This window comes from Rattus norvegicus, chromosome 2, assembly GCF_021556685.1.
Source record: "Rattus norvegicus strain SHRSP/BbbUtx chromosome 2, alternate assembly SHRSP_T2T, whole genome shotgun sequence".
NCBI classification, from domain to species: Eukaryota; Metazoa; Chordata; class Mammalia; order Rodentia; family Muridae; genus Rattus; species Rattus norvegicus.
The window spans coordinates 33,822,474-33,846,286 of NC_141535.1; the positions used below are offsets into that span (position 1 = coordinate 33,822,474).

General features: G+C 45.2%; 1 protein-coding gene across 2 annotated transcripts in view; it reads left to right on the plus strand.

The window, feature by feature from the left end:
* Positions 1-7,257: 7,257 nt before the first annotated feature.
* The window catches only part of LOC102555263 (uncharacterized), a 125,901-nt gene continuing 109,345 nt past the window's right edge, over positions 7,258-23,813 (plus strand). Inside the window, exons 1-4 of one of the 2 annotated variants that reach the window (XM_087639149.1) lie at positions 7,258-7,318; positions 14,699-14,791; positions 21,633-21,769; positions 21,929-22,057. The gene's annotated coding sequence lies outside the window, so the exon portion shown is untranslated. Of the gene's footprint in view, positions 7,319-14,698; positions 14,792-21,632; positions 21,770-21,928; positions 22,058-23,813 lie in introns of those variants that run through there. The other variant, XM_087639151.1, reaches the window with a different exon arrangement.

Genomic DNA, 23,813 nt, shown 5'->3' on the forward strand with positions numbered 1-23,813 from the left:
TCTCTCTCTCTCTCTCTCTCTCTCTCTCTCTCTCTCTGTGTGTGTGTGTGTGTGTGCGCGCGTGTGCGAGCATGCATGCACACGCATGCACTCAAAGGACATGTTTATCTAATCAAAGGGAATGTATGTTTAAAACAACTAGTTAGGGTTTTCCCAAACTTAACAAGGTGGGATTTTAGATTTCTCTCTGGTCCAGTCCTTGTGTTGCACAAACCTTGGAACGGCCTCCTGAAACATGGGTAAGTGTAAGCTTAGGGTCACATTGGTAGAGATTGGGCGAGTAATTTAACATTTTTTGTCTCTTAGTTTCCTCGTCTCTCGACTGTGGGTGATGAGAACAGTTTCTGCCTTACATGGCGGCTTTGGGAAGACTAGATATATGCACTAATATGTGAGCTAGTGAGTGCAAGGCATTCTGCATGATTGCAGCACACGGTGCCATTGGTCCCATGTGTAAATATCTGGAAATACTTTACATCATGCAGGTAGGAGCAAATACAAATAAACCTACTTTTGTAAGAATGATAGCTCATATATATGTATTATGTCTATGTATATATACATATGACACATAGTTTCCTCAAAAAATAAAACTTTTTTGAACTTAAAGAGACATAGATTATTTCATAATAACAAAGAAATATTTCATTTTAAAAAGTTGTATAGGGGTTGGGGATTTAGCTCAGTGGTAGAGCGCTTGCCTAGTGAGTGCAAGGCCCTGGGTTCGGTCCCCAGCTCTGAAAAAAAAGAAAAAAGAAAAAAAAAGCTGTATAATATTCCACTGTTTGGATGTAAATAACTCAGGTGCTCTTTTTCTCTTGATGAATATTTATTTAGGCTGTTTGAAATCTCTCCTAAACTGTGCGATGTTTTTAAGTCTCAAATACTGGGTAAAACCATCCCTCTGAAACATTTCTCTAACATGGTCCACAGGATGGAGGGAGTTTCTTGAGTCCTCTCTTGATTCCTTCCTTGTTCCCAGTAGTACACTATAGCCTGCTGGTGTCTTGTAGACTTTGTTCTTTGTATTATCAACCCCTGTGGAATCAAACTGTTATCTGCTTCTACCATGGTGGTGTGGTACTAAAAAACAGCCATTAAGGAGAGCTTGTAGGCACAACTAAGAATGGAACCCTTTCCCAGTAGTGGCAACTCACCAGTAGAGGGCGCTCTTCTTTTGGAAAAAACAATGTCTCCGGCAAGAAAATTTCAACTTAAAACCCAGGCCTGGACTGTAGTGTTTCTCTTTGTAGGTAATTGGTGTGCCATTCCACTGAAGATCTAGAGATTAGTGCATTACTGTGTGAGTCTGTCTTCTGGTTGTGCTGATGTATGTGTAGCTGTGGGGAGGAAGACAGGCATTCTCCTAGGGGAAGGAGATCCTGGCCAGGTTTTTGTTCCTGACTTCTCCTGTGTTGTAGTATTAGAAGTCAAAAGCATATCTCAGGTCACGTCAGGGTATTTCCCCAGGTTTATGCTTATAAAACACGTTAATAGCGAATTCTAGCCTGTTGGTGGACTCCTGTTGATGTAAGAGGGTATCTGTGAAAACTCTTACGGTCACTTCAGAGAGGAAGAGCTTAACAGCACCTCAGGGACAGCCATTGCTACTTCTCTTCACTTTTAGTGGTGTTCTTCTTCCCCTCCCTGCTCTGTAAACCAAGACTCTGAGGAGTGCAGATTGCTCAAAGCCACCGGGCAAGTGTCTAGGCCCATCCTTCATACTGCTCCTCCCAAACTTCTCAGTTCCTGAGCTGCTGACTATGTGACCGGAACGCAGGCTGTTTCCCTCTAGAGTGGCGGTTCTCAACTTGTGGGTTGCAAACCCTTTGCTTGCCGTCTATCTCCAGAGATATTTGCATTACAATTCAGAACAGTAGCAAAATTACAACTGTGAAGTAGCAACAAAGATAATTTTATAGTCGTGGGGAGGGGGGAGTCACCAGGACATGAGGAACTGAGATGTGGATACAGTGTCAAGAAGGTTGAAAACCACTGTCTTACAGCATCTCCCTCCCTGCAGGCTCCAACCATTTGTCCTTGGTCTAAGAAGGCCAAGGTCACTGACCTGTCCCCAGCAAGGAAGTTTCTCCTCTGTTTCTCATCCCAATGTTCTTGAGATAGAAGGATGTTCACGAATTTCAGTTTTCCACTCTTTAGAGCATATCCTGGCTAATACTGTGTGAAGCTCTCCACCACGTAGGAGGCACAGGCAAACAAGGAAGAATATGCTTTCTTCAACCCCAGAAGAAGAAGAACAATACCAACCAACCAGAGCTTCCAGGGACTAAACCACCATCCCAAGAGAACACAGGGATGGACCCATGGCTCCAGCCACGTATGTAGCACAGGGATGGCCTTGTTGGGCATCAGTGGGAGGAGAGGCCCTTGGTCCTGTCAAGGCTCGATGCCCCAGTGTAGGGGAATATCAGGGCAGGGAGGTGAGAGGGAGTAGGTGGGTGGGTGGGAGAGCACCCTCTTAGAAGCAGGGAGAGATAGCAGGTTTCTGGAGGGGAACCGGGAAAGGGGATAACATTTGAAATGAAAATAAAAATATCTAATAAAAGAAACACAAGTCAAGCAAAACAAAAGAAAACAAAGCAAAACAAAATAAAAATCAATCTGCTCTCTTGAAAATGGCCTCTTCAGGCCTCAGAATCATCGGCTCAGGTGCATAGTACACCTGAAGCCCGCCTGGTGCCATCCTGTGAACATTGTGGAAAGGTAGGGTGGTGGCTAGTGTTCTGTAGGCCAAAGCTGCCTTTCCTGTCTTAGTTTGGATTAAGAAAGGAGGAGCACAGAAGGAAGAGGAAAGATGAGGTCCCTGTTCAGATGCTAGGCAGGGGGGACTTTTAACAGCATAATATTTTTTTTTTAGATTTCTAATTTTTTATTTTATTTTATTTTATTTAAAGACTTATTTATTTTGAGTGCACTGCAGTTGTCTTCAGACACACCAGAAGAGGGCATCAGATCCCATTACAGATGGTTGTGAGCCACCATGTGGTTGCTGGGAATTGAACTCAGGACCTCTGGAAGAGCGATCAGAGCTCTTAACCACTGAGCCATCTCTCCATCCCTTAACAGCATAATCTTACAGGGGCAGGGCATAGGCTGATTGGGAATACCAAGTTAGACAATCCTTTCTCTTCTTCTAAAGCTCCTCACACCATTCTCAAACTCTACAGGCAACCTTCCGAGATTTGTGTTTGAGGAATATTTATTTATTTATTTATTTATTTATTTATTTATTTATTTATTTATTTATGCATAGATGACCTCATTTCTATTCCTAGTGTCACACACCTGCCGAGCATTCACCAATAACACTCATTAGTTCAACTCTCTCTAGGGCTGCAATAAAATGACATGCAAGTTTCTAACTGGAAAGAAAGGACTCGTGGAACCCATGTTAAGAACGAGGTTGCAGCTGACCCACCCTCGAAATGTCCAGAACCCACATTCATAGCTGACTTCAGTGAAGCTTGCCTTTCGCCAGAATCATCTGCGGAGCTTGCTGAGCTCGAGGGCAGAGCCCACCCCAGAGTTCCTTATCCTTTATGGTTGGGGTGGGTCCTGCAGTGTTTAACAAGCTTCCTGGGGCTAATGATTTTTCTCGTATGGGGACTTTTAAAAATATAGGTTTAGTTATTGTAAGGTTGAAAAGCCCAAGGAAACAGAAATATGGATTCTTCTTTTCCAGTTGGCTGGAGAAAAGTAGTTATTTCAGAGGCAAGGCTCCGGAAGTGGAGCTCCATCCCCGTTCGTCTAAGGGCTTCCAACTATGTGATCCTGGCTGAGTTCCGGTCACTTCCCAGCACCTCCATGTTCTTATCTGAGAAATGGGGATTTTCTAGTTCATAGGATTGCGAGCATGCAATTGCACGATTGGCTTAGCGTATATATGCATGTCTACGTAGTATACTACACTGACACGTAGAATAGCTACAGCAAGCTGCTCATTCGCTAGAGTGCTCGTCTATCACGCGCTTTTCTTGCCGAGCACCGCCTACACATGGCATTGGTGTTGCACGCCTCTAATCCCAGCACTCAGGAAGTAGAGGAAGACCGGAAGTTCAAGGCCATCCTTAGCAACGTACTGAAGCTGAAGCTAGCCGGGGCTATATGAGACCCTGTCTAGAAAGAACCAAAAACCGAAACTAAAACAACAGCAAAACTGGAAAACAAAACAGAACAACAACCCTCCCCTGAAAACCAAACCAAACCAAAAAACCTACTGTAACGAACAGCTATTCTTTAAAACATTTTTAGACATCTTGAAAGTAGTTACATTTACTAAGAGTCGACTGAGATACAAATAATTAAATAAGGCATAGGTACTTTGAATAAATGCAAGATGGTAGTACTTTGTTAAACAAAAAGAAAAAAAATTCCTGAAATGAAATATAGCATTTCCCTGATCAGCCCTTGTTCCTGAGGTTAAGAGACGTTGGCCCCCGTGCACCACAGTGCGGAGGAGGAAAAACATCAGAACAAAGATTGCATAGAGGCATGATTGGTAGCTTTTAAAACCATGAAACCCGAAACTTTCCCAGCTGTAGGAGTAGGCACAGCTGCTTTTAGTTTTAAAATTTGTTCCCGAGCTTCCCACCCCTCGCAAAATTGACTCCCTTCCTGGCCTGCCTTTGGTGAAGGCTTTGGGTCTCTGTGATGCAAATTGTATTTTCTAGGAGTAATAGCCCATTAATCCCATAATATGCACTGACTCTTTCAGATTAGATTATGTGAGATTAGCTAGGTGTTACCTCGGAAAATACAGCGCCTTGCCCTGAGGGAGTAGGTCACAGCTGCCTAGGAGGGAAGATCTGGGGTGTGGGGCTCTGTGGGGTCTTGGGCTGACAAGGGTACCGGGCGGGCGGCGCAGGAGAGAGTGCTGTTGAGGGAGGGGTTCTGCTGGCTGCCATCTCTGCCTGGAGAGTTCCAGTTCCCAGCGCTGAGACCCTTAGGTTGCCCTTGGTTTAGAATAAGGTTGTATCCCGAAAAGCGTCTTGTGCATTGAAATGGAGGTAGATGGCTTGTTTTGGCATTGGAGGTTTGGAAGCTCCTCTCCAAGCCCCTGCCTGCAGTGTGCACGACCACTGGTTGTGAGAAGAAATAAAACGAACGCGTAGAGTTAAGCCTTGCTTTGGGGCATGCAGGTAGCATTAACCCAGTGTGTCTCCTTGTTCTTTTCCAATGATGACTGAGTCACCTGAGACAAATGTTGCATCAGCCTTATCCGAAATCATGGGAAACCCACAACAGCCGAAAGATATGGCTCACTGGCGAGCAGGCTGTGACTTCGTTTCATTTTAATACATTGTGCTGACTGGAAATCTTTAAACCAATCCCACTGGATGTTTGTAGTGGCATTTTCCTGGCTAACCTATCAGAGAGATTAGTGCATGTGGCCCGATTTCTACTTTAACAGCAGGGCACACGAGGTTTGTTTTACCCAAGACAGAGCATCATTCCTTCCTTTTCTCTGTTAAGTGGGAGGTCCTAGGTGGAAGTCTGGAACCCTTTTCCAGCCTTGGGGTTTGCTGCAGGCTGGTTAGAACCTGATGGGGTTCCCGGCTCTGCAACAGGCTCTTGGCAGTCATGTGGCCCTTCCCTTTGAATGTAAACTAATGCCCACTTGCAATAGCCTTCGAATGTTGTCAGACAGACTGGTTGATGGGGCAAAGCACAGATAGGGCTAAGCTGGGGTCCAGCTGGTCAGCTATGCCCTGTCCTCATTTGGCACCTTGTGGCTGTGAATGAAGGATGGGCAGTCTCTGTGGCGGTGGCCCTCAGCACGCAGCTGTGGAGGCTGAGCTAGCACTGCGGCCCAAGGAGGGGACACAGTGGGGAGGGGGAAGGGGTGAGGATGTGTTGGGATTGTTCTCAAGGACAAGTGCTACAATTCTGTGTCTGTATGAACACTGTATCTATAGGTGGACTTTAAATATGGCCTTTCAGGGTCATAGTTCTGAATAAGAGGATTAGAGAGATATTTGAAGACATCATTTAGTAGCTCTTGATAGTATATTGATATATGAAATACTATAGGATATTATATTTAAAGATATATATATTATATATATATATGTGTGTGTATGTATGTGTGTGTGTGTGTGTGTGTGTGTGTGTGTGTGTGTGTGTGTATGGCAAAGTCAAGCAAAGGAGCCTATCAGTCACATAGTTATTGTCTTGCAGCAGAAGTATCCATGTTGACACTGTGTTAACACATTTCCAGGATACAGTATCATAACTACAGACTCCTCTGCTCCCCATGCTTGTTCATATTACAAAGTACAACTTGCTGTCTTTGTCCTATGCTTTCCCATTTCTGATACCTCTCCTAATCATCATTCTCCTCTCTGCTTCTATGTACTTGACTCTTTCTCTTTGTTGTCTTCTCCCCTCCTCCCTCTCTCTCTCCCCCTTCCTTCCTTCCTTCCTTCCTTCCTTCCTTCCTTCCTTCCTTCCTTCCTTCCTTCCTTCAGTATGCACAAGATTACATAGTATCTTTCTTTTTGTGTCTGGCTTGTTTCTCTTAATATAATGTTCCCTAGGCTCATCTATATTCCGTCCATGAACTCTCAAACACCTTTTAAGGCATCCTGTGAGCACTTCTAGAAACTTCCCCCGGGCCTGTCAGTGAGGCCCACTGTTAACTCTGGAATAACTCCGGAACAGTGGAGTTAGAGTTGGTGTTCGGTCCTATTGGACAGTTTACAGTGCTCTGGCTAACTCTTCTGTTCTGCATCGTTTCTATGTTTGTAAGATGAACTTTTCAGGGTGCATTTGCCAACAATTCTACAGATGACGTTGCTGCAGCTCACAATCATTCTTGGTCAAGATGAGAATTCAAGGTTGTGTTGGATAAATCTTTTAGAGCACTGGTTCTCAACCTGTGGGTTGTGACCCTTTTATGGTTACACCCCCTTTGGGGGCGTTGAACGGCTCTTTTACAGGGGTCATGTATCAGATATTCTGCATATCAAATATTTATACTATAATTCATAACAGTCATAAAATTATAGCTATGAAGTAGCAATGAAAATAAGTTTCAGTTGGGGGTCATCACGACATGAGGAACTGTCCTAAGGGGTTGGTTGCAGCAGGAAGGTTGAGAACTGCTGTCCAGTTGAGGTCTTCATGCCTTTTACTGAGGCTACCCTCCTATGCTATGAAGGGGCGTGGTCATAGCATGTCACCAGTTCTTAATAATTCTCCCTCCAGGGGGAGTATTTGTTTTCATGGGAAGCAGAAAGGTCTACTTTCCTTTCACCAGATGAACAAACATACTCTACAGATTGTGGAGAAGAAAAAGGTTAGTGGAATTGTTTTCTGTGTGCCTCTTAGAGTTGAGATCCTTGCTGTGGCATAGGTAGGATTCACGAAGATGAGCAAAGTTTTTAATAGTATTTTTTTTAATGTAAAAGAGGCGCTCATTTCAAGCTCAAATGCTATTCTGTCTTACCTTCCTGATCTTGTCTCCTCCCTCTCTCTCTCTCTCTCTCTCTCTCTCTCTCTCTCTCTCCCTCCCTCCCCCCTCCCTCCCTCCCTCCCACCCTCCCTCCTTCCCTCCCCCCTCCCTCCCTCCCTCCCCCCCCACCCTCCCTCCCACCCTCCCTCCCTCTCCTTAGCCTTATAAAATCCCCATGGTCAGCTGTATAGAAATCCAGAGAAGTGCATTGTACAAAGTGCTCGAGGAAAGAAGTGTTTCTTCCTTTACTTCTAGCCTCCCCACCTAATCCGTTTGTGGTGACTCTTCTCTTTCTATACGCTGCTCTCCTCAGCACGAACCTGCTCCTTCTTCAAACTTCTCTCCAGTTGCCATGATCCTCCCAGATGTTTGCATTTTCGGATGCTGCACGTGCCCCCTGCATCTGCAGGAAAAAGCCGTTCTCCCTGACTTGATGGTGATCCTTTTCTTTTGGGAATTGGTTTGCTCTGTGAAAAGTGGTTAGCTGACAGGCGCTCTCTTGCTTGTTGCTTCACGTGTTTGCAGGAGCTCCTTCACCAGGAGTTAGGACTCTGGCTCTGAGACTCTTAAAGATCCAGTGAGGCTCTGGGATGGGAGGACGCAGAGAGCCCTGGGCTCCTTACACACATTTTGCCCTCAGTCTGTGGCATGTTGTTCCCGTCAGAGCGCCCAGGCTTCTGATACCCTCTCTCGCCTCACCCCTGATTCTCAGCCCCACCACGCAGTAGGTATGAGATTTTGGACAAGAGTATAACTTGTCTCTGCATCTGTTTTCTCAGTTATAAAAGGAAACGGTTTGATGATAAATGACAGATTAATCGTGGCAATTCAGTTAGTTAATGTTTTATAGGAAAGTACCAGATAAATAGTAAAGCCTTTATCCAGGTTAGTTTCAATCTTGCCTTTTAGATTAAAAAATTTTTTTAAATGATTTATTTATCTTATGTGTATAAGTGCTTTGCTTTCATGTCTGATGGATCACACATGTACCTTGTGCCTGCGGAGGCCTGAGAGAACATCATATCCCTTGGGACTATAGCTACAGATAGTTGTGAGCTGCTGTGTGGTGCTGGGACTATATATAACCTGGGCCCTCTAGAAGAGCAGTCAATACTCCTAACTGTAGAACCATCTCTCCAGCTCACTTTTAAACCTTAATTTTACTATTTACTTAGTTTTTGAGGTATCTCTGTGTATGTGCCTGTATGTGTGCACACATCACATGTGCATGTATGTATGTTCATGTTTGTGCAAGTGCCCACGCACATATATGTGCAGGTGTATGGAGGTCAATAGTCAACTTCTGATATTGGTGCCATCTGCCTCATTTGTTGAGACAAGTTCTCTCACTGGTCTGGGACTTGCTGATTAGGCTAGAGTTACTAGCCACTGATCCTTGAAATCCTTCCATTTATGTATTCCTAGTACTGGGATTATAAGCACTTTCTATTTTCCACTCCCTATCCTATCTCTCTCTTTTAGAATTTCAGATCTGAGGCCTGTATCTACATTATTTCTGCCCCTCCCTCTCTTCCAACTCCTTTTATGCCTACCTCCAAATTCATGATCTCTTCTCTATCTCTCTATCTCTCTATCTACCTACCTACCTACTTACTACCTCTCTCCCTCCCTCCCTCCCTCCCTCCCTCCCTCCCTCCCTCCCTCCCTCCCTCCCTTCACACTCTTGCTCTTTTAGTTCTGCTTGTATGTACATGTGTTCAGGACTGACCATTTGGAATGGGCCAACCCATGCAGGCGCTTGTCCCTGGAAGAAACTGATTCTCCTTCCAGCAGCCATTGGCCATTTGTGGCTGTTCATCTAGGTGTGGGACCTTTGGAACCTTCCACGTTGGCATGTCAGTTGACAGTGTGACTAGGCTGGCCTTTTCCAGTGGGCCTGGCTTTTCCATTTGGATTCTGGGGAGCCGGATCCATGCTTTTGTGGCAAACACTTTACTGACTCTTTATTTTTCTTGCTGTTGGCCTTAGAGATATTTGTTGTTTTTTAAAATGACTAATAGTAGATACTATTTTAAAATGAGGCTACTCAAGAGACACTCAAACCTCTTCACATTTTTGCCTCCATGTGCCAAAGTCTATAGCCAGCTTGCATGAACTCTGGACCCAGATCTTCAGCGTCCCGCTATACCCTCTGCTAGAAAATGAGCACAAGCCTATTGTACATTCTAACCATAACCATATGCTCTACCACTGAGTTACTCCCACGGCCCCTCAGCTCAGTGCTTTTGAAGGTACTGGTTTGGGGACCATTCCCAGCCTTCCCATGGTACTTTCTCCCTTGCCTTTAAGGTTTATCTCCATGTAAGTCATCTCAGCCATCAATGCCACCATAGTTAGATACTGACTGTGACAACACCTGCTTTGTGCACCTCAGGAATTAGAGGACCAAGGGAGATGACTTCCGGGACGAAAGCCCTGGAGAAGGTGGGCTGCTCCCACAGGGGTTATGATGATGGTGCTTATCATTCCTGGACTCTCTTCAGATGACTAAAAATATCCACCGAGTCTGGGCCTTCTCAGCATAGTCTTATCTCTCTTGGACTTCCTCATGCTGGCCAAGAATCCTGACAGTTTAAGCAGCTGAAGAATTTGCTGGTAGACAGCACTGTTGCTGGTGGAGAATGCCTGGGTAATGAATTACCTTCTTTAGGGCCCCGACGGGAATCTGGTACCCTGGAAAGCGTTAATTTACTTCACTTGAGTGAATGCTTTAAGCCCAGCAAGCATTTCATTTGCCCAGGCAGCCCATTGTGATGATGACATTAAATAATCATTATCATTACGTGGAAATCCTGTCACCTTGGGGATTTAGAAAGCGTTTCTCAAGTCACATACACACAAGCAACCCAAATGAGCAGAGTGTGAAGAAAACACTTGTTTGTAACTGTCAGCATTTGACAAAGGCAGGAGATAAAAGAAAGAAATGAACTATGGCTTTGGCTTCCTTCCAAGGTTTTTTCCCAACCCCAAATCACTAGAGATGGGGGGGGCCCTCCTGTCCTGGACCATGAGCTCTAGGGAGGAGCCTTCAACTCCCTTATTCCTTGGTCCAGGAAGTCATTTCAAAGGGAGCTGCCTCCAGGGAAATGCAAGAGCCTGTTGGCCAATATTTATTTATAGTCCTATACCCTGTAAACTTGTCTTCTTGTAAAAAATTAAGAGCAAAAAGTATTTCAGTCCTTGTTTGCCTGGACCCCCTCCAAGCAGACCTATCTACTTTCTTTATTTCTTATGCTGGTTGCCCAACATCTTTGGTCTTGACTGAATTGGTTTCATTCCTAGGTCCTCCCTTATTATTAATGTTTTTATTATTGGGTAGTTTTTCTACATTTGCAGTGTCTTTGACTTTCTTTTTTTCTTTCCTTCTTCCTTCCTTTCCTTCTTCCTTCCTTCCTTCCTTTCTTTCTTTCTTTCTTTCTTTCTTTCTTTCTTTCTTTCTTTCTTTCTTTCTTTCTTTCTTTCTTTGTTGATTTTTACAACAGTTCAGTGAGGTGGATTAGCCTCACAGACTATTTATCTAGCAAACTGCCCAACATTTTCTCTTCTTTTTTTGGCTTTTGTTAGGTTTTATTGCAACTGTTTTATTTTTTCTTTCTGATAACTATCCTTCTCCCAGAAATGACTTCCTGCTCTTCTTTGCAGTGCTTCATAAGCCAGAGACTTGTGCCATCTGCTTGTGATTCATTCTGGCTTTGCTCCTCCCCTTCCTGGCATCTCACCCTCCTCAAAGTCTCTGTTGCTTCTCCTCTCAATATACTTAGAGACTAACTAATCTAAGGCCGGTGTGAGCCATGGCCTTCCTCCTTGGTTTCTTGGCCTTCAGTGCATCTTTGAGTGGTCATGGACTGTTGTCACTTGTTGCTTCTGTGGCTGGGCGTATATTGGCTCTATGGTGAGCCACTGGAATATCAGGCTTGGAACTGGTATGGTGACTGTGATGGGCACCGATCCTCATTAATCAAGAACTAGTCAAGTCTTCTTATCATTGCCATCCCCACCACCAGGAGCCCATGCGTGCAAACCGTGATCTGACAAAGAATGGGCTAACTGGCTGCCACGCTCAGTCTTTCTTACTACTACCACCCAACCCACCTTAGGATGTTCCTGTCTGTATACGTAATCCTAGACATCCCGGGTGTCTGGAAACTCAACGATCGAGTAGTATCCCCAGAAAATCATTTTAAGCTTCGAATTATTGACCTGTATAACAGTCTGTCTTTCCATTTCTCTACTGTGATTCTACCTATCGCAACTCATCTTTCTTACATGCCAGCCCCCAAGAGCAGAGGTTGCATCTCCTTGAACGTTCCTTTAGGTAAACGAGGAACTTCTTCTGTGAGCGATAAAGTGTTTTCTGAGTCAGTGAGGACCTTACAAATGCGATTTAAAAAAATGATTAATTATACTAGTTAATGCATAGAGCAATGAAGGGTAGACTTGAGTCCTGTTTCAATGGCCAGGAGACACCTTTCCCTTTCAAAGAACAATAACCATGACAGCCTACATTTTTTTTTTGTTCTTTTTTTCGGAGCTGGGGAGACAGTCTACATTTTAAACTGAAATTTTCAGCCCTGCTATTTGACTGGTTTCTGAGTAGGGCTTGCCTGGCCACCTTGGGCACTGACTGAGGTCAGTAGTAGGTAGAAACATAGTGTTCGCGTATCATGCTCTGGGTTGTACCATCCTGAGCCAATGGAATGAGAGTGGCTAAAGCGATCGAATGGAGTCATTGGGTTGAACATAGCTCTGTGTTCTAGAACTCTCTCCGCTGTCCCCATTTTATGAAACTGAGAGCTCCAAAGGAGGGTGAGAGAAAGAGTCTCATCTCTGTCTCCCTATACCACACCATGGCATAGTCTTCCAAACTAACGGGATGGTTGATTATGCAGGATGAGCATTAAAACGGATGAGTAAGACACAGTCTGAATTTAAACCGAGCGGACTTTCGACAGAGATGATAAATGCAATTATGATCTAATAAAGATGCTGAATGAGGTAATGTGTGCCTGTAATGTTGCTGGGGTCTAAGGCGGGAGGCTTACGAGTTTGAAGCCAACTTGCAAGGCGTGTATCAAGCTTCAAGGAAGTTCTTTTTTTTTTTTTTGAAAATGTTCGATTACCTTGTTTTTTTTTTTATTACTTTTTTTATTACTTAATACTTAATACTTAAGTATTTCTTATTTACATTTCAAGTGTTATTCCCTTTCCCGGTTTCTGGGCCAACATCCCCCTAGCCCCTCCCTCTCCCCTTCTTTATGGGTGTTCCCCTCCCCATCCTACCCCCATTGCCGCCCTCCCTGCAACAATCACGTTTACTGGGGGTTCAGTCTTAGCAGGACCAAGGGCTTCCCTCAAGGAAGCTCTTGATAGGCATCTTTGTGAGTGTAGTATACTTCAGGTTTTAAGTAAGCACCAAGTGAATTAATGAGTTTAGTCTTCATCTAACTGTCCGAAAGTTTAATATCCACAGGGGAAAAGGCCCAAGAATGACTTTATCAGCTTTTATCCAAGGTATTCTGAGATCAATCAGCCACAGGGGAAGAAGTGTAAGCTTGTGCCAAATTCACTTACAAGAAGCAGCTTTTGATAAAAGCTCTGTTCTGTTATCAATATTCCCTCAACTCTTTCAGCAACCCCCACAAACAGGTTCTGAAAATGCAAAGTGCATCGTCGGCAGAAGAGGAATGGAAAGGTCAGAGTCAAGTCCCGTTCAGGCAGCAAGAAGTCCCCAGCAGTTCTTCCGTCCTCCTTGGGAAATGGGTTTATAGAGGTCTGACCGCATTTCTGAGTCCTTGTGTAAAAACTGTAGTCTGATTGCAGGAGGGTCCGAGCCAGTATACTAGAGTTTATGTGTTAAACTAGTGTTAAATGAAGATTCCAGGAGGCCGCATGGTAGGATTCTGGCTTCTCATGGCTACCATCATCCATGAACACTCAAAAGTTGTTAGCTTTTGGTTGTGGTGATTCTCTTAAGTCAGTGGCTACAAGGCTACAGGGCTTCCTTCCTTCCTTCCTTCCTTCCTTCCTTCCTTCCTTCCTTCCTTCCTTCCTGCCTTCCTGCCTTCCTGCCTTCCTGCCTTCCTGCCTTCCTGCCTTCTTACCTTCCTGCCTTCCTGCCTGCCTTCCTGCCTTCCTTCCTGCCTTCCTGCCTTCCTTCCTTCCTGCCTGCCTGCCTGCCTTCCTGCCTGCCTACCTTCCTGCCTTCCTGCCTTCCTGCCTGCCTACCTTCCTGCCTTCCTTCCTGCCTGCCTTCCTGCCTGCCTTCCTGCCTTCCTGCCTTCCTACCTTCCTGCCTTCCTGCCTGCCTGCCTTCCTGCCTTCCTGCCTGCCTGCCTGCCTGCCTTCTTGCCTGCCTGCCTTCCTGCCTTCCTGCCTGCCTGCCTTCCTGCCTTCCTGCCTTCCTACCTTCCTGCCTTCCTGCCTTCCTGCCTTCCTGCCTGCCTGCCTTCCTGCCTGTCTGCCTTCCTGCCTTCCTGCCTGCCTTCCTGCCTTCCTGCCTGCCTGCCTTCCTGCCTGTCTTCCTTCCTGCCTGCCTGCCTGCCTTCTTGCCTTCCTGCCTGCCTGCCTGCCTGCCTTCCTGCCTTCCTGCCCTCTTCTCATTCCTCATTTTCACTGTTGATGCCTGTTGTTATGTGCCTGGCTCTTCATCTGGCATGGACAGGTTATCAGAGGAATTTTCTTCTACTCACTTCCTTGGATACTGATGTTTTTAGCTAATAGGGAATTGAATGGAAGAAAGAGTCAAACTGAGGAATCTGGGCATGGGATAGATTTTTTTTTTGGCTCTGAGGATTGTTGTAAGCAGATATAAAGTGTCTTTTCTACTCAAACTACCTCTGAGCATTTTCAAGAATCAATTAGCCATTGGCAGGGCAGAGAACAGAGGCAGAATAAGGCACGTGGTGACAGCCTGAGACCCTGGCTGCACATTCTCTCCCAGGCATGCTGTCCTTGATCATTAGAGAACCACAGTGACACTTCATGCCCTGGTGACTGTTCCCATTACAGTCAGAACTTCAGACCAAGGGCACAGCTCTGGGGGCCTTGCTCTGGTCCAATAATAAACAAACAGCCGTGAGAAGAGACAGGGGGAAAGGGAGGCTGGCTGTCCCTTCCACAAGCAAAGCCAAGCAAAGGAAATAAAAAGGAATCAGCTTTTATTAGCTCACTTTGACTCCAGGACATCTGTGTATTGTCTGGAAGGTTTTGTCATTGGCTGGACCAGGAGAAGCTTTCAGAAGATTCTTAATTCCGAGAAGACGGAGCTCTTGACAGAAGCCCTCCTAAGCTCGAGAAGTAGGTATGACGTGACTCCTGCCAACTGCACAGCAGGCAAAGATTTCAGCATATGCCTTTGGGGCCTGTGAGGTACAGGCTGAGGGCGGAATCAGAACACCTAAAAATGTGTCCAACTGAGCTGTCAGATAGTCACTCCGCAGGAACAAACGGAGGTTCTAAAATACACACATCGTGCTAGGAACAGTTTTGGAGCTTGGAGCCCCCAGTCTGTCAGTGATGGGGCTCGATAGGTAGCTGGGCAGAGAGTGGGAGATTAGAGAACAGGGAGATCCTGGTGGTGGGTTCCAGGGAAAAGGTGAGCTTGCCTCTCAGGAGGTTTGCAGACTTTCACACCAGGCAGGCAAGCAAGAGGTTGGAGAGAAAGCTGCATCTTACATAATAGCTGGGACTTCTTATCTACTTCTTAGGAACAAGCTGGGGGTGGTAGGTGGTAGCTATGCCAGTCTTTTGGTTTTGCAATCTGCAAAGCTGAGGCGCAGTGAAGAGAGCTGGTCCGTCTTAGCCCCCTTAGCCAGATGTGCAGGTGAAGAGAGTTTCATCGCCCCTCAGCAGATTCTGCAGGAGTATCCATCTCCATCCTGGCCATTCACAGCTTACACTCTGACTCTCCCGACTGCCTCCTGCAGAGGGCATTTGCAGCATTGTGGAGGGGACCCGCCACACCAGGAGTTCCTCAAACCTGACCCTGAGTTCTGGCCTATTAGTGGTTTTGGGAAGTTCTTTAATTTCAGTGTTACTTCAGATTGCTTCTTTTTAAAACGAAGATGGCAGCATTCATACCAGGTCGTGATGAGAAAGAAGCATCAACAGGTCACTCACTCTCATATGGACAGGTGTAGAACCGTACACACGGCACGGCGTAGCACAGACACACAACACACACAGAGACACACACTCATCAACAACAAACAAAAACTCCAACTCCTCAAAAACCACAGTGGGGGGGGGTTGAGAGAGGTCAGTGAGGAGGTCAGCGAGGGAGACAAACATCAGCAGAGTACCCATGAAGATACCCCAGTGCAGACAGTGTGGTTTGTAAGCACAAAGATCCAAGCTTCATCCCCAGAATCTAAAGTAATAAAGTAACAAGTAAATAATGCAAAAAGTAAACTCAGCCCCCGGGATGCAGATGCAGGCAGGTCTCTGGGACTCACTGGCCAGCCAGTCTAGGCTACTTTGTGAAGTCCAGGCTGCTGAGAGACCCTATTCTAAAAAAAAAAGTTGATGTTTTCTGAGAAGTGATATCTCCATAACACAAAGAAAATGCCACCAAGGTAGTTTTATACAGCAACTTAAATATTAATAATAAAAAATTTAGGTGACTCTGATCCATTCGATTTTACTTTAAATTGTATTTTATGCATGTATGCACATGCTGGAGCATGTGTGGGTCAGAGGGCAGTTTGAGGGAGTCGGTTCTCTATTTTCACCAATCTCTGGGTCCCAGAGATTGAACTCAGGTTTCTGGCCGGGTGCAAACTGTGTTATCTGAGGCGTTTCTCTGGCCCCTCACTCAGGTTTTCTAGTCACTCTTCAGAACAAATTTCATAATGACAAGAACTAAACACCTATGGCGAGACGAGGCATAGCCATCAGGGTGGCAGGGCTGCTCCGGCATTGACAGCCCAGGCCCAGGCATTTATTGGTGCATCCTCTGATCTGTCCTGTCTGTGGATCTGCTGAGAAGAGAAAATTTGCTTAAGTTGGCATTGCTCTGGTCTTTGAAGTCATTCCTTTTTCCCTGGGCAAAAGGACATCATAGCGCTAATAGAAGAAATGGCCAACCATGAATGAGAATGACAATGTTGGGGTGGTAGAGGCAGAAAGGAAAGTGTCTGTGAGGAAAGCAGGGAGGGAGACATTGAGCGCCGACATTAACTATGGGAGTGCTAAGTTTATTAGCCATTCATAAGGATGTTAACAGCGTTGATGATATTGAAATGGAATGGAAAAATCCTATGGAAGCTGGATATGTAGAAGAAAGTTTGAATATTTTAGAATGTAGAGACCAACTTTCCCCCTTATTTTTCAAATAGAAGTAGGAATTTTTTTTTAATTTAGAGAATACTTTATTAGTTTTTGTAATCAAACCCACGTATATAAGACCTTACATATTTAATACAGTGTGTTACCCCTGTACAAATGGAAAAAACTTAAGTTCAACATTTCTAGACCAATATGGCTGTTAATTTCTGTACAGTGCCAACTCAACACAGTAAACGGGGATACTTTTTTCGAAAGTTGACAGCACAGGTAAAGTTTCAAAAAATTCAAATTATATATCTGTATATATATTTATATTTATATAAAAAGACCAATAATAGCAGTGTGTTATGCATCAACAGCAGCAACAGCTTTTCCAGGTTCTGCAGTCATCTGAACAAAACTGTAGAGACATCCAGCACACTCCATTAAAAAAAAAAAAGTAAAAAAACAAAACCCGAGAAAACAGCACAGTTCTGTTACTCTTGTGGTACCTGGCACCATTTTTTTTAATTAGCTTCTCAATCATCATCTGGAAAGAAAACATTCTGAGCAACATCATTAAAAACAGCTCTGATGGGGTTGGGGATTTAGCTCAGTGGTAGAGCGCTTGCCTAGGAAGCGCAAGGCCCTGGGTTCGGTCCCCAGCTCCGGGAAAAAAAAAAAAAACAGCTCTGATAAAGCACGGTCACTACTACGTATCATAAAGCAGGTACAAGCTATTTTACATCCACAGAGGTATGATACAGTACTGTCCTACATCTATAATACTAGAGGATACAATTTAAAAGGCATTATTTGAGACTTGATTCTACTTTTCCAGCAGAGGGCCCAAAGGATGGTGTGACACAGCTTTGTAAAGAAACATACTCTAGACAGGATTTCCTTTCACTAGTGGCACAGTTCTAAGGATTCATTCTCTCCATGAATGTCAGCTAAAACCGTTATTAAAAAAATGAAATATTCCTAAAACAAAACCGTATAACCACCGGATTCACATGAAGATGACCTAGTGGAGACAAGCTGGACCTCACCTTACCAACAAGCTATCAAATCTGTTATGTTTAAACAGTGAGACCTCCAAGGAAGGAGATGCCAAGTAGTGCTTCAAAGCTTCAGACCACAATCAAACACAGCATCCTTTTCAACAGAAGCAGAAGCTCATCTGAATATGCTCAAGGATGCTGACATCAACATTTAATCATCTCCTCACTCATCCAGGAAGAAGGGGAGATCAGTTACTACTGTACTTTATTGTGTTCAACCAAATCACCATGTTACAAAAATAGCAAGCTGCCATAATAAAAAAAATAAGGCTCCTCTATCCAGCACCAGATAGCATCATTTTACTTTCAAGCCTAGAAATTGCACACTTGTATATAAACCAACCGAAGATGAGGATTGATAGTTCATCTTGGTGGATTTTTCCTTTGATGAATATGAAGTGTCCTTCCTTATCTTTTTTGATGGCTTTTAATTGAAAATTGATTTTATTTGATATTAGAATGGCTACTCCAGCTTGCTTCTTCTGACCATTTGCTTGGAAAGTTGTTTTCCAGCCTTTCACTCTGAGGTAGTGTCTGTCTTTGTCTCTGAGGTGTGTTTCCTGTAGGCAGCAGAATGCAGGGTCCTCATTGCGTATCCAGTTTGTTAATCTATGTCTTTTTATTGGGGAGTTGAGGCCATTGATGTTGAGAGATATTAAGGAATAGTGATTATTGCTTCCTGTTATATTCCTATTTGGATGTGAGGTTATGTTTGTGTGCTTTCCTTCTCTTTGTTTTGTTGCCAAGACGATTAGTTTCTTGCTTCTTCAAGGGTATAGCTTGCCTCCTTATGTTGGGCTTTACCCTTTATTATCCTTTGTAGTGCTGGATTTGTAGAAAGATATTGTGTAAATTTGGTTTTGTCATGGAATATCTTGGTTTCTCCATCTATGTTAATTGAGAGTTTTGCAGGATACAGTAACCTGGGCTGGCATTTGTGTTCTCTTAGGGTCTGTATGACATCTGTCCAGGATCTTCTGGCCTTCATAGTTTCTGGCGAAAAGTCTGGTGTGATTCTGATAGGTCTGCCTTTATATGTTACTTGACCTTTTTCCCTTACTGCTTTTAATATTCTTTCTTTATTTTGTGCGTTTGGTGTTTTGACTATTATGTGATGGGAGGTGTTTCTTTTCTGGTCCAATCTATTTGGAGTTCTGTAGGCTTCTTGTATGCCTATGGGTATCTCTTTTTTTAGGTTAGGGAAGTTTTCTTCTATGACTTTGTTGAAGATATTTACTGGTCCTTTGAGCTGGGAGTCTTCACTCTCTTCTATACCTATTATCCTTAGGTTTGATCTTCTCATTGAGTCCTGGATTTCCTGTATGTTTTGGACCAGTAGCTTTTTCTGCTTTACATTATCTTTGACAGTTGAGTCAATGATTTCTATGGAATCTTCTGCTCCCGAGATTCTCTCTTCCATCTCTTGTATTCTGTTGGTGAAGCTTGTATCTACAGCTCCTTGTCTTTTCTTTTGATTTTCTATGTCCAGGGTTGTTTCCATGTGTTCTTTCTTGATTGCTTCTATTTCCATTTTTAATTCCTTCAACTGTTTGATTGTGTTTTCCTGGAATTCTTTCAGGGATTTTTGCGATTCCTCTCTGTAGGCTTCTACTTGTTCTCTAAGGGAGTTCTTTATGTCTTTCTTGAAGTCCTCCAGCATCATGATCAAATATGATTTTGAAACTAGATCTTGCTTTTCTGGTGTGTTTGGATATTCCATGTTTGCTTTGGTGGGAGAATTGGGCTCCGATGATGCCATGTAGTCTTGGTTTCTGTTGCTTGGGTTCCTGCGCTTGCCTCTCGCCATCAGATTATCTCTAGTGTTACTTTGTTCTGCTATTTCTGACCGTGGCTAGACTGTCCTATAAGCCTGTGTGTCAGGAGTGCTGTAGACCTGTTTTCCTGTTTTCTTTCAGCCAGTTATGGGGACAGAGTGTTCTGCTTTCGGGCGTGTAGTTTTTCCTCTCTACAGGTCTTCAGCTGTTCCTGTGGGCCTGTGTCTTGAGTTCACCAGGCAGGTTTCTTGCAGGGGAAAAGTTGGTCCTACCTGTGGTTCCAAGGCTCAAGTTTGCTCGTGGGGTACTGCTTAAGTCCTCTCCGCGGCGGCAGCAACTGGGAAGATCTGCGCCGCTCTTTCCGGGAGCCTCCGTGCACCAGGGTTCCAGATGACGTTTGGTGTTTTCCTCTGGCGTCTGGATGTGCACAGAGTGCAGTCTCTTCTGGTTTCCCAGGCGTGTCTGCCTCTCTGAAGGTTTAGCTCTCCCTCCCACGGGATTTGGGTGCAGAGAACTGTTTATCCGGTCTGTTTCCTTCAGGTTCCGGCAGTGTCTCAGGCGCAGGGATCCTGCCGCTCCTGGGCCCTCCCCTACGGGAACCCAGAGGCCTTATACAGTTGCCTCTTGGGCCAGGGATGTGGGCAGGGGTGGGCAGTGTTGGTGGTCTCCTCTGCTCTGCAGCCTCAGGAGTGCCCACCTGATCAGGCGGTGAGGTCTCTCTCCCACGGGGTTTGGGAGCAGAGCTAGAAGTAGGAATTTTACACCACATCTTATTCCTTCTTTATGTCACGTCACTTCATTGACTCTGGAGATCTCCATGAGAACCATTACAGTTTCCTATTCTCTACTCCCACTCTCAGTGCTAGGTCTCTCTAGGGGATCAGAACTGATAAATACACATCAAAAGGGGATTTATTAGATTGGCTTATACAATTGACTTACTTGATATACCCAACAAGGGTGGTCTTCACACTGGTGAGACTCAGAATTGCTAGCTGATGTCCACATAGCTGGATGTCTCAGCAGACGCATTCTGGCCCCGAAGACCTGGGGATTCCTGGATTACCACTCATTTCTAGTCCATGTTAGAAGGTCAAAGATGTCAGTTAAGGAAGGCAGTAATCACAGCAGCAGCAGTCCCAGCAGTAACTGGCAAACATGGTAGATGAACTTGCCAGCAAGATGTAAAGGCAAGTAGGCAAAAAGCTTCCCCTGGTAGTAGTCATGAGGGCTGGTAATCAAGCAAGGACCAGGGGTATCATAGATGAATTATCTTTTCAGTATAAATCTGGTAAGAAGAACAGACACATACGGGCCAGCATTTTAGTTTCGTTTAACTTGGTATTGTGGATTTGTCACATTAAGTTTTTAAGTTACTATTATCACCGTTATTTTTTGCGAGTGCAGGTCAATTTAGCTGCATGTATGTCTGCACCACATGCATGTGTGGTGCTGGTGGAGGCCGGAAATGGGCATTGGAATGTCTGAAGCTGAAGTTACAGACGATTGTGAGCTCTGTGTGGGTGCTGGGAATTGAACTTGGGTCCTCTGGAAGAGCACTCAGTACTCTTACCCACAGAACCCTCTCTCCGTCCACCATCTTCGGTCCATTTTAAATTGTCGTCACCATGGTGTCAGTAAAACACGAACACGTCATAAATACCCTCTAATTTGTGTTTTTGCGGAGGCGCTCGTGACTGGCAAGCCATTAGCGTTGAACTGCTATCATACACACTGTTCATGTCCATCAGAGGACGGAAGTGGGGTGTCTTCCGTGATATCATACTGTTTGCTTACCACAGTACTGCATTTCCTGGAGAGTCACCATTTTTTCTATACAATGGCTTTAAAATAAGACTCAAATGTTCCCCTTTGATTTTGGCATTGGCACACCAGGCATTTCTCAGTATCCCTCGCGTTTTGCTTGGCATTCTCTGTCCTGCAGTCTGGCTGCCCAGACAATAAGGCAAATGATTTCTTAGATGTTCAGGGACCAGCAGACTCAGCCAGCTCTCCTGTTTTTTTTTTCTCCAGGATAATGGGAGACAACCTTGGCTTGGATTTCTTCAGACCAGGCAGACCATCGGAATAAACAAAGTGGGGGTGTGCCTGTGTGGGTGTTTCAGCTTTGCTTCATGGTGACTTCTTTCTTTTGTCAGTGATACTCTGTGGTAAGAACATGCTTGAATGTGTCTCATACATAAATATCAACAGTCTCAGAATTTGCTGATTTGTTGGTCATGTGCTATGTGCCAAGTACTTTTTTTTTTTTAATATCTCAGTTATTATCCTAAACTGTTGGTGAAAGGAATTTCATCTCCATTTTACAGCCTTGGCAGCCTTTCACAGTCTGTCACGGGTCACATGGGAAGTAAGCAGAAGGCCAAGATGTGGACGGACCGACTGGCTTAATGTTGCTTTTCAAGGCAACATTCTTTCCCCGTGTCTTCCATTTGCCGGTGAGTGCAGAATATCGTGATGCGACAGGATGGCCCCTCACCTGCATGCAACTGCCCAGTTATGAGATCATTTAGTGAAGGAAAAGCCTGGGTAACATGTCTTGCTGGGAGCCAGGTTGAAAATGTCATGGATGAGATTAATTACCTACAGGAGAGCTAGGAGGGAAATCCTGGGGGCAGGCGGCTAAAAGCTGGGTGCCTCTGAGAAAATGCAGGACCTGCTTAGCCTTAACCTACACAGGACTTTGGGTGAGTGACACCTCCGTGCTGGGTTGCTAGCCTGCTGCCCACCATTCTCCACCTAGCAGCAAGGATGGCCGGCTTATGCTAAGCTGTAAATGCCTGGAACATTTCAGTGTAGCCTATTGCACTTAGGCAGAACCTGGAGTCCTGATCTCGGTCAGTGAAGCTGTTGCAAGAAGTATCACTATCCTGCCTCTACTCCCACTGAGATTCACTATCCTCCTGCCTCTACTCCCACTGAGATTCACTATCCTGCCTCTACTCCCACTGAGATTCACTATCCTCCTGCCTCTACTCCCACCGAGATTCACTATCCTCCTGCCTCTACTCCCACTGAGATTCACTATCCTCCTGCCTCTACTCCCACTGAGATTCACTATCCTCCTGCCTCTACTCCCACCGAGATTCACTATCCTCCTGCCTCTACTCCCACCGAGATTCACTATCCTCCTGCCTCTACTCCCACCGAGATTCACTATCCTCCTGCCTCTACTCCCACCGAGATTCACTATCCTCCTGCCTCTACTCCCACCGAGATTCACTATCCTCCTGCCTCTACTCCCACTGAGATTCACTATCCTCCTGCCTCTACTCCCACTGAGATTCACTATCCTCCTGCCTCTACTCCCACTGAGATTCACTATCCTCCTGCCTCTACTCCCACTGAGATTCACTATCCTCCTGCCTCTACTCCCACTGAGATTCACTATCCTCCTGCCTCTACTCCCACCGAGATTCACTATCCTCCTGCCTCTACTCCCACTGAGATTCACTATCCTCCTGCCTCTACTCCCACTGAGATTCACTATCCTCCTGCCTCTACTCCCACTGAGATTCACTATCCTCCTGCCTCTACTCCCACTGAGATTCACTATCCTCCTGCCTCTACTCCCACTGAGATTCACTATCCTCCTGCCTCTACTCCCACTGAGATTCACTATCCTCCTGCCTCTACTCCCACTGAGATTCACTATCCTCCTGCCTCTACTCCCACCGAGATTCACTATCTTCCTGCCTCTACTCCCACCGAGATTCACTATCCTCCTGCCTCTACTCCCACCGAGATTCACTATCCTCCTGCCTCTACTCCCACTGAGATTCACTATCCTCCTGCCTCTACTCCCACTGAGATTCACTATCCTCCTGCCTCTACTCCCACTGAGATTCACTATCCTCCTGCCTCTACTCCCACCGAGATTCACTATCCTCCTGCCTCTACTCCCACCGAGATTCACTATCCTCCTGCCTCTACTCCCACCGAGATTCACTATCCTCCTGCCTCTACTCCCACCGAGATTCACTATCCTCCTGCCTCTACTCCCACCGAGATTCACTATCCTCCTGCCTCTACTCCCACCGAGATTCACTATCCTCCTGCCTCTACTCCCACCGAGATTCACTATCCTCCTGCCTCTACTCCCACCGAGATTCACTATCCTCCTGCCTCTACTCCCACCGAGATTCACTATCCTCCTGCCTCTACTCCCACCGAGATTCACTATCCTCCTGCCTC